The following is a 12,500-nucleotide window of genomic DNA, read 5'->3' as shown; positions in this document are numbered from 1 at the left end:
CAGGCTAAGAAAGATCCTGCCTTAAGAGACTTCCTCTACCTCAGAAATACTGGTTACACTTAAAATGCTCACTACAAAGACCGCAGCCTTCACTGCAACATAAACAAGCCACTTTTTATGGACAGGTTCTTGACATAAAAACCTTCAACGCCTGTAAAAAGCTCCTCACATTATGAAACAATGTAGTTCAGCAACATGATGGCTGGATGGATAGCCATAAATGTAGTCCTTGGGTAAGTAGCATAGCCTTCATCAAACCAGATGGAAAATCCACATACTAACCTTTCCCAGCTGGATGGCTAAGATCTAATATCGGTTACTCAAGTCTAGTTGCCCAAGAAGAGGGGCATGTTTAACTAAGAATTCCATTTGCAAAATTATATTCAGTATACATATTAAATCTCTCTCTCTTACACACACATACACACACACACACATACACACACAAAAAAAAGCCCCTACTTGTAAAACAGGCAACCTCAGTAATCACATGACACCCACTCACTGAATGAAATTGTCTGGAAGTCAAAATATCTGAAAAAAAAAATCATAATAGAGATGGATTCATCCATGTAATTTCCCACCACCAAAAGGACCATCAATAAATCAACAAACAACTGCTCGGCAAAAAGTAAATCAATAAGAAAACCATAAACTATAATGCTACATACTGGTATAAACATATAACTTGTGTCAATCCCCAGGTTAATCCATACCAAAAGATTGTTTCAGAGCTTCAGCTATGTACAGCTTTCTCCTAAAAACTTAACTCATTGATATTTGCCTTGCTGTAATTATAACTGTAAAAAAAATGTTTTTAAGTTTATTCTGTACCGCAATGATTTTCACTGTTACGAGATGTAATCTCTGCCATATTGTATGAGTACTACATCCATAATTTGCTATCTCTCTCTCTCTCATGTATTATATTATTTTGTGTTATTTTTGGAGCTTTTCTCCCCGGGCCTCTGCTGAAAATGGACCTGTGCCCAGTCAGACTTTCCCGGTAAACAAATGTAAAATAAAATAAAATAAATAAAAATAAACTTCCCACCAATCTAAAGCCATTTGACATTCAGACATTTTAATTTGTGCAGAAGTTACTCACAGACTGACAGTTTACTGAGCTGTAATGCTGACCTTCGCTTTAGAAAAAAACAAATTCCCAGACTTTGTCAATAGCTCAAAGTGTAGAGAGGATTATTTATTTATTTTTGGAAAACATCTTTAAAACTGTTAAATTGATTACACACCCAGAAACACAGAAAAGTTATTGTGATTATGTAAACCACAGACTGCTGCAAGAAATCAAAGTCACATTAGCACTCTATGCTTATGTCCGAACAGATGAATCATACCTATCAATTCCAAAAGAAGTAAAGTAGTTTAATAAGAAGGTTATTTGCAAGGTTGCATGGCAGTTTATATTGGAAATAAGCAGAGATATTAAAAAGGCTCTGTTTTTCATAATTATGCTGAAAAGTCTTCCAAAGTAAATACAACTTTTGATTTAGTATGGAACCATACCTCTCAACCTTAGAGCAAGAAATCTGGACAAAGCGAAAAATAAAAGTGGGACACAGGCCCAAAAATAGTTATGCATCACAGACACCATTGAAACAACTGTAGCTGCAAACATTATACATCACTTATAATCTTTCTATCCCATTATTGTCAGTTAAACATTATATGGCTCATTCAGTCCTGCCTTCTTTTGCATCAGAGAAAACTATGCTTTGAAATGACAAATGCATTAAAAAATAATACATAAAACACATTGCATCAACATCCTGCAACTTCCTACCTGCAAGCAACCACAGAGCTTTCACTGAAACTAGGGCTGCTTGTTTCCCCAGAATGACAGGTCTCCATAATTAAGTCTAATGGTATACAATCTACCAGTATCTGGACTACCTGAAATAAATTAAATTATGGCCTGTAAATTGAAAGTACACTTTGTTTAACTAAACTATATTTCTAAGCCCACTTACTACATTTTTTCAGTAACATCCCAATATCCATTTCCAGGTCACTTTACAAGACATTGGCAGTGGTAGACTTGGCATCCTTCAGAACCCCACAGGCCCACACTAATACATTGTCCATTAAATGTAAATATCCATCCACTGTAAATGGCAAGAAGCTATGTCTTAAAAATCTACTTCTGGCATGCGTACCCAAGTATTAGGTTTTGAAACAAAGAAACATATTCTCCACAGTCCGTAAGTCTCCGTCTTTAATAATCATCTACTGTTGCAGCACTCCCAACACATAAGCACACACATACACACTAAAATCCCAAACATTTAAAAAATGATATTGTGCCCACTTGATTTGCCAGTATTGATGATCCGCCAAAGCTAAGCTTACTGTTGTCCAATCTACCACTGCTTAGAACCCACCAATGAAAAAACAGTACTAGGTACTTTTTTGTTTGTCTGAAAAAACAATACAACTTTATATGCTACAGTCCCACATAGTCAGTCCACTACTGACCCATTAACCCTAGGCTGCTGTCTCATTCTTACTCCCTGGAACTGCATTACCTTGGATGACTACTTTATTTTCCTAAGCAAAAGACACAAATTGGAAGATAAGGCAAAAATCCAGACATTCTTTGAAAATCCATACAGTTAAGAGGTATGAGTTCATGTTCAATACAACACTCTCCCTGTCAGGAAAGCCGCAATTTAATGAAAGTGTACTCAATGTATGATATATTTGTGAGCTAACTTGTTTGTGTTCAGTAGGTAGAATGATCATTGTTAGCCTCTTAGTGCATGCATCTCTCTCTCTCTCTCATGTACACATATACATACACACACACACACACACACACACACACACACACACACACACACACACACACACACACACACACACTCTTCTTCTACTTTCATGCACGCAATTTTGCTTTCATGCATGCACTCACTCACTCCGTACTTACCTATTAACACAGGTAATTGCTGTCCCTTTCAAAGGGAACAGAGGCAAATCCATACATGAGTCCCTCTTCAGCGAGAACACACACGCACACACACACACACACACACACACACACACACACACACACACACACACACACACACACACACACACACACACACACACACACACACACACACTGATTGTTCAGCACAAAATAATGGCGTAAACACACTGACCCTTTTTTGGCTCAAAAACAAAACTAGAAGGTGCTTTGGCCCATGGGCACACCGACATTATTGTTACAGGTCATGGGAGCGAAAAACACAAAACAAAAAAAAGTGTTTTGGGGCATGCGTACATCGATGTTGCAGTTAGAGGTTGAGGGCTGCATGGAAGAGCTCTGAGGGCTGCATGCGGCCCGCGGGCCGCAGGTTGGACACGTCTACTTTAGAGGTACCACAGCTTTGGACTTGATATATATTCTCCTTATTCACATTTTCAGTTTTCCTATGTCATGTATCACAAGTGCAATCCTAATACTTTCAGAAGCCATCCAATTCTCTAGAAGAGTGGAATCTATAGTAAACTTTAAAAATATTTTAGTCTCATTTCAAAAGACTTTGGAAGTGGATAGGAACTTGGATTATTTATTATTGTAGTACCTTTGCCCACCATTTTTTCAGCCTTTCAGTTGTTCATTTTAGTAATGCAGTTTAGTTTAGTAAGCACTGATGTCATCTAGGAAGCTCCTGTTTTGGATGTGGACCATGCTTTATACTGAAGCTTCAACCGCTGCTCCCAGTTATTTGTACCAAGCTCCCATGACTTTAGATGCCTGAGTAGGGTGTATTTAACCCACTGATTAAAGGAAACGGTTGCAGAAGTAGGATAAGTCTTCATCAATAAAGTAGAGAAGAGTTGAGCACCCCACTGCGATGCAGTCTTTAAACAGTGATATAGCAATAATTTCAGGAAGTCTGAATAGCAACCGTATTTTAACATGCAGGGCTTTTAAGTCTGGAGACATGAATCTGCATGTCATCTTTCTTTAGTTATATGATGAGAACATAACTTGTATTCCTTGTGTTCCCAGATTAGGTCAATATGGCTGGAAGGCATGGAGCCAATGTTTAGGGTTGTTTGAATGGTAACAGGGTTAGAGGGGTGGCCTAATGGTTAAGGTATTTGCCTTACTAACACAAGGTTCGTGGTTTGAGTCTCCCAAGGGATAATTGGCTAGGCTAAAAATAGCTCACAAGGGCAGTTAGCCTAGTACTAATTTAATCAGCTTTAACAATTGGCTTAAACTCTGGTGTCATTCAAAGGGGATCCAATGTCTGTCTGCCTGGGATGACATGCTGGACAAGCCACGCTGCTTCGCAAGGGACGGCTTGCACCTGTCACCCCTGGGATTCCGGATATTGGCAAAGGCTCTTGCCACCCCCATAGTGCCTTTTTTAGGCAAGGCTCAAATTCTAAACCTACCACCCTAGAACACAAAAAAGGAAAAAAACTAAGGGTAATGCTGCTCAATGCCAGAAGTCTAAATCTCAAAATGCACGCACTCGAGGCCCTTCTCAGTATGGAGAACATCGATGTCTGTGCAGTGACAGAAACCTGGTTCAAGGCTCCTGAGAGCACCCCAGCACTATCAGGTTTTACCTCTTATCATGCGTTCCGGCCCCAAAATCCGGACAATACCAAGAAAGGAGGGGGGGTATCCATATTCATCAAAGACACCCACACCTCAAGACTGGTGGCAACGCACGATGCATCGGAGACCATCCAGGTGCAATTAACCATAGGCAAGACTGCTCTGCAAATTGTAGCATGTTACAGGCCACCCTCACAAACTCAGGAACCTCACATGGCCTTCCTGAAAACACTAGAGGGATAAATGTATCACCAAACACCATCATACTAGGTGACTTCAATTACCCTAATATAGACTGGGAACACTACTCAAGCCCAAACACCCTAGCCCAAAAGTTCCTGGAATTCATAAACTCAAATGCCATGGAACAACTAGTCACCATCCCCACAAGAGGAGAAAACATACTTGATCTCATCATCACGAACATGGGAGCACAATGTTCAACACCGAAGTATACCCCTCACTGGTGAGATCAGATCACAAACTAATCTCGCTGGAGGTCCTCATCCCACCCCCACCTGAAATAAAAAGACCACAGTAAAGAACTTCTCGAAAGCCGACTTCACACTTCTAAAGACTAGTGTGGTCTCCTTTAAGGCCCCCGAGCCGACGGAAAACAGTAATCAAGCCGCTGAATCACTTACAAATGCCTTCTACCAGCACCTGCAGGACTGCATGGATAAGGCAATCCCAAGCAAAACAAAGACTCTTTGTACCAAAGGCAAGCGTCCACTCTGGTGGACCCCAGCCATAAACAAACTCTACAACAAAAGGAGGAAGCTACTACAAGATAGAGCAAAATCCTTAAAAGGTAAGACACCCTTGATCACTATAAGTAAAAAACTAAGAGCTCTCATAAAATCATCCAAAGCAAATTTTGAGAGAAAAATAGCTAAAGACTCAAAAGACAATCATAAGGCCTTCTTTAGCTATGTTAGAAACCTGGGAGGAAACTCCCAGATATGCTCAGAACTAGTTCAAAATGATGTGAAGATTACTGATCCTACAGACATTGCCAACATACTGGCTGACAGGTTCAGTGCAAACTTCTCCCCTCCCCAAAAGGAGAGATATCTATACCAAGCGATTGCAGCCCCCAAACATCTCCAACGCCCAAGTGAGAACTGCTCTCTCCAAAGCAAAAACACAGCATCCATGGGACCTGATGGTGTCCCCGGCTGTGTGCTCCACGAACTCAACGAGGAATTAAACCCACAGCTAGGACAGCTGTTTAATCATAGTCTTACCTCTGGATACGCACCCAGGAGTGGCGCACTGCAACTGTGGTCCCACTTCACAAAGGCGGTGCCTCCACCGACCCTGGAAATTACCGCCCATTAGCTTGACAAGCCTTATCTGCAAAGCCATGGAGAGGATCATAATGGACCTCATAAATAAAGACATAGGGAATTTGCAGACTTTGGATCCATCCCAGTTTGGCTTTGTCAAAGGCAGATCATGCCTTCTAAACTTGGTTGACTTTTTGAAACAGTCACCAAAGCCATTGATGAGGAAAGGCAGTCCATACAGCCTACCTCGATCTGGCGAAGGCCTTTGATACAATACCCCACTCGGGTATCATTGAAAAACTCATCAGCTTAAATGTTAACCCATACATCACAAGATGGGTTGCAAACTGGCTGAGTGACAGAACCCACAGGGTCAGAGTTGCTGGCGCCATGTCAGACTCAAAGCCTGTCACAAGTGGTGTACCACAGGGCTCAGTCCTGGGCCCACTCTTGTTTGGCATCTACTTTTCCAGTACAAGCAAACACAGGAGGGTTATGGCTGACAAAGTTTGCAGATGACTGCAAACTGGGCGCCATAGTAGAAAACACATCTGACACAGATATCCTTCAGAAGGGTCTCACAGAAACGGATAACTGGTGCCAGAGCCATGGCCTAAAGTTAAATGCCAAAAATGCATAGTCATACCCTTCGGGAAAAACAAGGTTACCCCTAGCTACCAAATAGGTGGCAATCCACTGAGTACAGAAGAAGTTATCAGGGACCTGGGGACCCAGGTTGATAGTAGTCTGTCATTCGACACCCATGTAGCTAAAGTAGTTAGGAAGACCTTCTACATTGCCCACCTTATCATGAAGGGATTCTCATCTAGATCAAGGGAGGTCATAGTCTCCCTATACTCATCACTCATCAGACCAATGATTGAGTACAATGCCCCATTCGAATGTATTTGACCCGACACTTGCAGCAGCTGGAGAGGCCACAAAGTTCCTCACCAAAAGGATAAAGGGTCTCAAACATCTGTCCTATGCTGCCCGACTGAAAGAACTCCAGCTCTATTCAGTCGCACTGCTTGCTCAGAGGTGACCTTTGCCTAACATACAAGGCCATGTCAAACCCAGATTTGATGAATATGCTTCACCTCAAAAAATCTAGATCCGTCAGAGCCACAAGGGCGGGAGACTTAAACCTCGACACGGCTATTAATAGGACATGCTGGAGGGATAGATTCATCACCCAAAGACTCCCTATGCTGTGGAATAAAATCCCGGTATATGTGAGGCAGAGCACCTCGCTGGCCTTGTTCAAGAGAAATCTTGACCAATGGATGGGAGATCGCAGATATACCCCAGGGATTACCTCAGTGTCACTGCTCAACAGAGGCACAGCAAAATAATGGGTATAGTTCCCCATACTAAAGGGGTGGCGTAAGCCACAAAACTATGGGCTAGGCTTGTAAATGCCCTCGGGCAGATAGCCTAGTATGAACCTATGAACCTATGAACAACAGTAGGAAGCTTAATGTTATTGTCAATTTATAGACAACTGTCCTGACTGAGAAATGGATCAAAGCTGTAGCAAAGAACTGAGAGGGACAGAAGAGTATCATTATTAGAGTACCACAAGGGTAGTATTCTCAGGTACACTGACTACGTTTGACAAAGATGAAGGCCAGAACATAACATCTTCCAATGTAGCCTTCACAACTAGTATTAAGATCATCGTTTTGAGTGTAATAGGGAATGAGGATTCACATGGCGAGACAATGGTTTGTTTTAAAATGGTGCTGTGCATCTAGATAATAGGGGGGGACAAATTCAACTTTTCAAGTTTAAGTACTTTTTTAGCAAACATTAACAGAAAGGCCTTGTTTATGGCCCTTTTCCTCAAAAAAAATCAGGAGAGACAGAAGTGTAAAATAAATGTAAAATAAAAGGAAGGTAATAAACTCTGAGAAAAAATCTGTGCTATATGTCAATAATCTTAGAAATATTATTTACCTTGACTTGATAAAAAAATGCAATACAACGTATGGACTATAATGAGAAATGGGAATACATGTTTAAATGTACATGTTTAGCTAAATAAATCATTTATCTAGTAAAATTAAGCAAATATGAAAATTATTAAAACAGACTTCCATGTATAATCAGAATGAAATGTGTTTGTTACTCTTTGTAAAGAATGATTTAGTTGCCACAATTTTGCTGTCTGAGAGTTCTGTCTAGGTATAAAACACATAATTGTTGCTGTATATATAATAGAATGCAAAATAATTCCAGCATCCTCATATCCTAGAGTTATTTCATGGCATCAAGTAACTGCTAGTATAATGTTTTAGTCATTGTTAATTGGGAACTACTACATGCAAAACTGTTTTCTTCCTCTTCTTCTGTTTGTTTCCTTGCCAACAGAAATACCTTCACACCATGTGCCAGCTTTGAGTGCATAACTGAGCCCTAATTGTCAGATATATTGTTTTAACAAACATGTCATTTGTGATTTACTTAAGTGTTTCTGCAAGCAAGCAGGCAGAAAGTTGGAGCACATGATTACATATTAGGATATGGAAAGAGGGCAGCAATAAGTTAAGGTAAATTTGCATAGGCTTCCCAAGTGTGTCTAAGAATCCAACATTTACAACATATTTATTTGAATTCTGCAGTTGTTTCATTACCCCCATGATGGCATTTATGTCAGTTAATAAATTCACATGGAGCTGTACATTTGTAAGCAGTGGACCTCAGCAATATAAATGAAATTGAAATTAAATGTCACCTAAGAGTTCAGAATATTTCCTTACTGTTCCAGCACCTGCCTGATATTTCTTATAATTTTACCACACTCAACTAAGCAGTTTAAAAATGAAAGAGTGCGCACCTCACTTCACAGAAATGAGATGTATCAAAGAGCTACAGTTAATCAACACTGTGATCAAACAGATGTTAAGACATCAGAATCAAATGGTTCTGCTGTATTTGTAAGGCAGCTTGTTGAACATGTCTGGTCCCGTACCCATGCTGTGAACTCATTTTCATGTAGACTAATACTGATACAAATATTGCATGACTAAACTCAACTTCTTTATTATATTTTTAATCATTTCAATAGTTCATGATATTCAGCCAAAGTAAGCCAGAGGGCTTTTGTATTACCATACAGAACATTGGCACCTAAGTTATTGGCCCTGTGTTTGTACTTGCCTTAACATGAAGAGATATACAAGTAACCAGGCTAATATTTTTGTTCCAGATCAAGATGTAATATGTGAGAAAATGGAAAAATAGTAATGGGTACAGCTAAAGTTAGATTTATTAGACTAATACTGCTATCTATGCTTTTGGCACTGGCTAACAGAACAGCTGCAGTTGTGCATATACAGACAATAACTACTGAGTGATTTCACTTCCACAAGGATTAACTAATCAACATTTATGTTAATTATTTGGTATGCAATTGTGTAATATTTAAGTAGCAAAGAAATCATTTTATCTCATTCACCCATAAGTAAACCATCATACACAGTAACAATATGCAAATGCTGTCTGTCAGACCTCCAAATGAATTAGTCTTTTGCACACCTTCCTTAGTCAGCTACACAGACAAACTATAGACAGTAACACTATGCACCTAAACTCTGTAAGTCAGACCTCCATGTAAATGAGCCTTTTGCACACATAACATCTTCTTATAGTACCCAATGAAACATGACTATGGGCATTAACGTTATGGAAATAGATTCTATAAACCAGGTCTCGATATAAATGAGACATTTGTACACACACACACACACACACACACACACACACACACACACACACACACACACACACACACACACACACATCATCGTCCATCAAGCACCCACATAAACACAACTAAAGTAGTAACTTTGTGCAGATGGACACCGTACATCAGCCCACCATGCAAATGAATCTTTTGTACACTCATCCTCTTCTTTCAGTCACCAAAAAAGGCACATTATAAGCAGCAACTTTATACAGATAGATTGTCTAAGTCAGACTTCCATGCTAAATCAGCCTTTTGCAAAATGCATTATCTCCTCTCAGGCACACGCAGACACATCTATAGTAACTGTGCACAGGTAGACTTTGTAAGTCAGACCTCCATGTAAATGAATGTTTTGCACATAGATCATATTTCCACAATCACCTTCACAGACTAAAATACATTGACTTTATGCAAATAAACTATATAAGACTTCCATGTAGATATAGTATGCCTTTTAATTATTATTATTATTATTATTATTATTATTATTATTATTATTATTATTATTTTATTTTAACATTCTTGAGTAAAAAGAAACATATTTATAATTGCACCATGTTTGCATGCAATGAAGGCAGACTATTTAAAAACTCTTATAGATCCAGGATTAAGGAATGAGCAAGTTTGATGCAGTGGTGATATAGAAATAGCCATGATACTGTACTTCTTAAAAAGCATTTTGTTATATAATATCAGTCTTGGTTGGGTGGGAGAGGTATCAGAATACAAAATAGCATACTTGCAGTGGTAGTGGCTGAACCTTTGAGGTCAAGAAGATCAGAAGGATATGAGTTCTTTCCCAACACAACTTGCTTTGATTTTTATTCCAGTACTGACTAATAAATACAACATAAAGGAGAGAGCACTGTGCTTCTCAGGCAATTGTTTTAGACAAGAAATTAAAATTATTTCCCAACTGCCTTAGCTGGAGTTAGTTCAAGTGTATGTAAAGGTTCCTTTATCACTTAATAAAAAAGGAGGAGTAATTATTTTATTTCAATCACAGACTTTAATTCAGCATTTATATTAAAGGGAATGAAATCAAATCGAATGCCATTGAGTTTATATCAAAACAAAATCAAAACATCATCCTTATAAAATTCTCAGACTGTCTTGAAACATATTTTATTTTATTTATTTCATTTATATTTGTTTGATAAGGTAGTACACTGTGATTTTAGGCTCAGCCCGAGTGAATACAAAACAATTCACAAACAAAAAATGCAGATATGTAAGCAATGTGTAGTTCAGACTAACTATACAAAAATATGCTTATACATTTTAGTAAAAAAGCACAGTGCAATGTACTGTCAAGCAGAATGTGGTGTACAATTTATACATTGCTTTCTAAAGTGAGTCAGTCTTCAGTGAATCTTGAGAGAGGAGAGAGACTCAAAGGAAAAAGGATGGGTGATAAGTCCTGTGTTGAAGCAGGAGCATTCAGCTTTGTTTAAGAATTGTTTTTTGAGGTGCATTCTAAAATTGTAGTGACTATTGATTTCCTTAATATCAATGTGGAGAGACTGCCAAAGAGTAGGTGCCTAAGAAGAGAAAGCATGTGCAGTGCTGTGGAGATAATATGTACTTGTATTGCTTATAAGTTAAATTATATTATATTGGGTCATTCAAGCTCTTTGAAAGGAATACTCCCAAAAAGCATATTTTGTTTTAGTTTACTATTTGTCAGGTGGACTGATAATTTTATTTTCAGATATGATCCTGGCTTAAGCGAACAAGTGCCCAAAGGAAAAAAAAAATGTTACAAATTCAATAATACAAGAGCACAAATCCAGATTAAAAGAGTAAAGTAAATACCAAAGCATAATTTTATAAAGATACAAACACAAAGCAAAACACAGAAACCAACATCAAATATGATTTGGCTCTTTTTTGCAGTCTTTATAATGTAAAGTCTAATACATAACTTTAAAATAACAATCTTAGCAGTTCTTATAAAGTGAAATTGTTCAAAATGCTTCCACATTTTTTGAAGCACTGATAATTTACAAAAGAAAAAGAAAACATGATGTGATGATGTGAACTATGCCAGGAAAAGTAGGGCAGTGGATGTGTAACATATGCCAGCATAGTTAGCTGGAGTTTTGTAAAGAATTATATGTCATTTGTATATCAAACTGGTTTGTAGAGGTGCTTGTGTTGAAAATGTATTTGTAAAGCTGCATGTGCTAAAAATGTGAGAGCAGTGGGTCCTGCTGGACAGAAAAAAAATACACCTGTATGTCAGACTGTATTGTAACTGTTGCAATGAATATATTGCAACAGAAGATAATGGAAGAGAAGAGGTTAATCTCAATCAAGCTAACTTTGAAAAATAATCTGAAATTAAATTATCTGGATTAGGCCATAAAGATTGTATCTCACAGTTTTCATTACAGCCAGAGACAAAACATCTGTGAAAACCAGGACTAGAAATCCCACTGTATTGTCCTTAGGGGTGAGGTGATTGCTAACTTGGAAGGGTGGAAGTGTTTTTAAATAGTTGTATAGCTTACAGATGTTATAAAACATCTTAACAAACCTTATGTGTGTGCGTATTATAACACATATATGATAGATTCTGCTTCAGTTTCTAGTAAAGGTGGTAGTGTGGGAACAGCAGTCAGATGGCCAGATGTATTTCAATGTCATTATGTAATCCAGCACTGAAATTATGTTTTTAATGTTTTAATACTAGATGAGATAGAAGTCTCAGAGCATTCAGTTTTTGAAACCTGACAATGAAGGACAACTCACCCATATCATCTTCCCTTGCTTCAGTAAGTGATCTAGAGAACATGAATTCTTTAGTCCATCAGGAAAATATAATGAGATTAGTTAAGTATTGTTTTTCTGTATCTGTGTGAACTTTCCATCTGTG

This window comes from Protopterus annectens, chromosome 4.part0, assembly GCF_019279795.1.
Source record: "Protopterus annectens isolate FY-2018-M chromosome 4.part0, PAN1.0, whole genome shotgun sequence".
Lineage (NCBI taxonomy): Eukaryota > Metazoa > Chordata > Ceratodontiformes > Protopteridae > Protopterus > Protopterus annectens.
The sequence above is the reverse complement of the archived record's forward strand: the minus strand, read 5'-3'. Positions refer to the sequence as shown.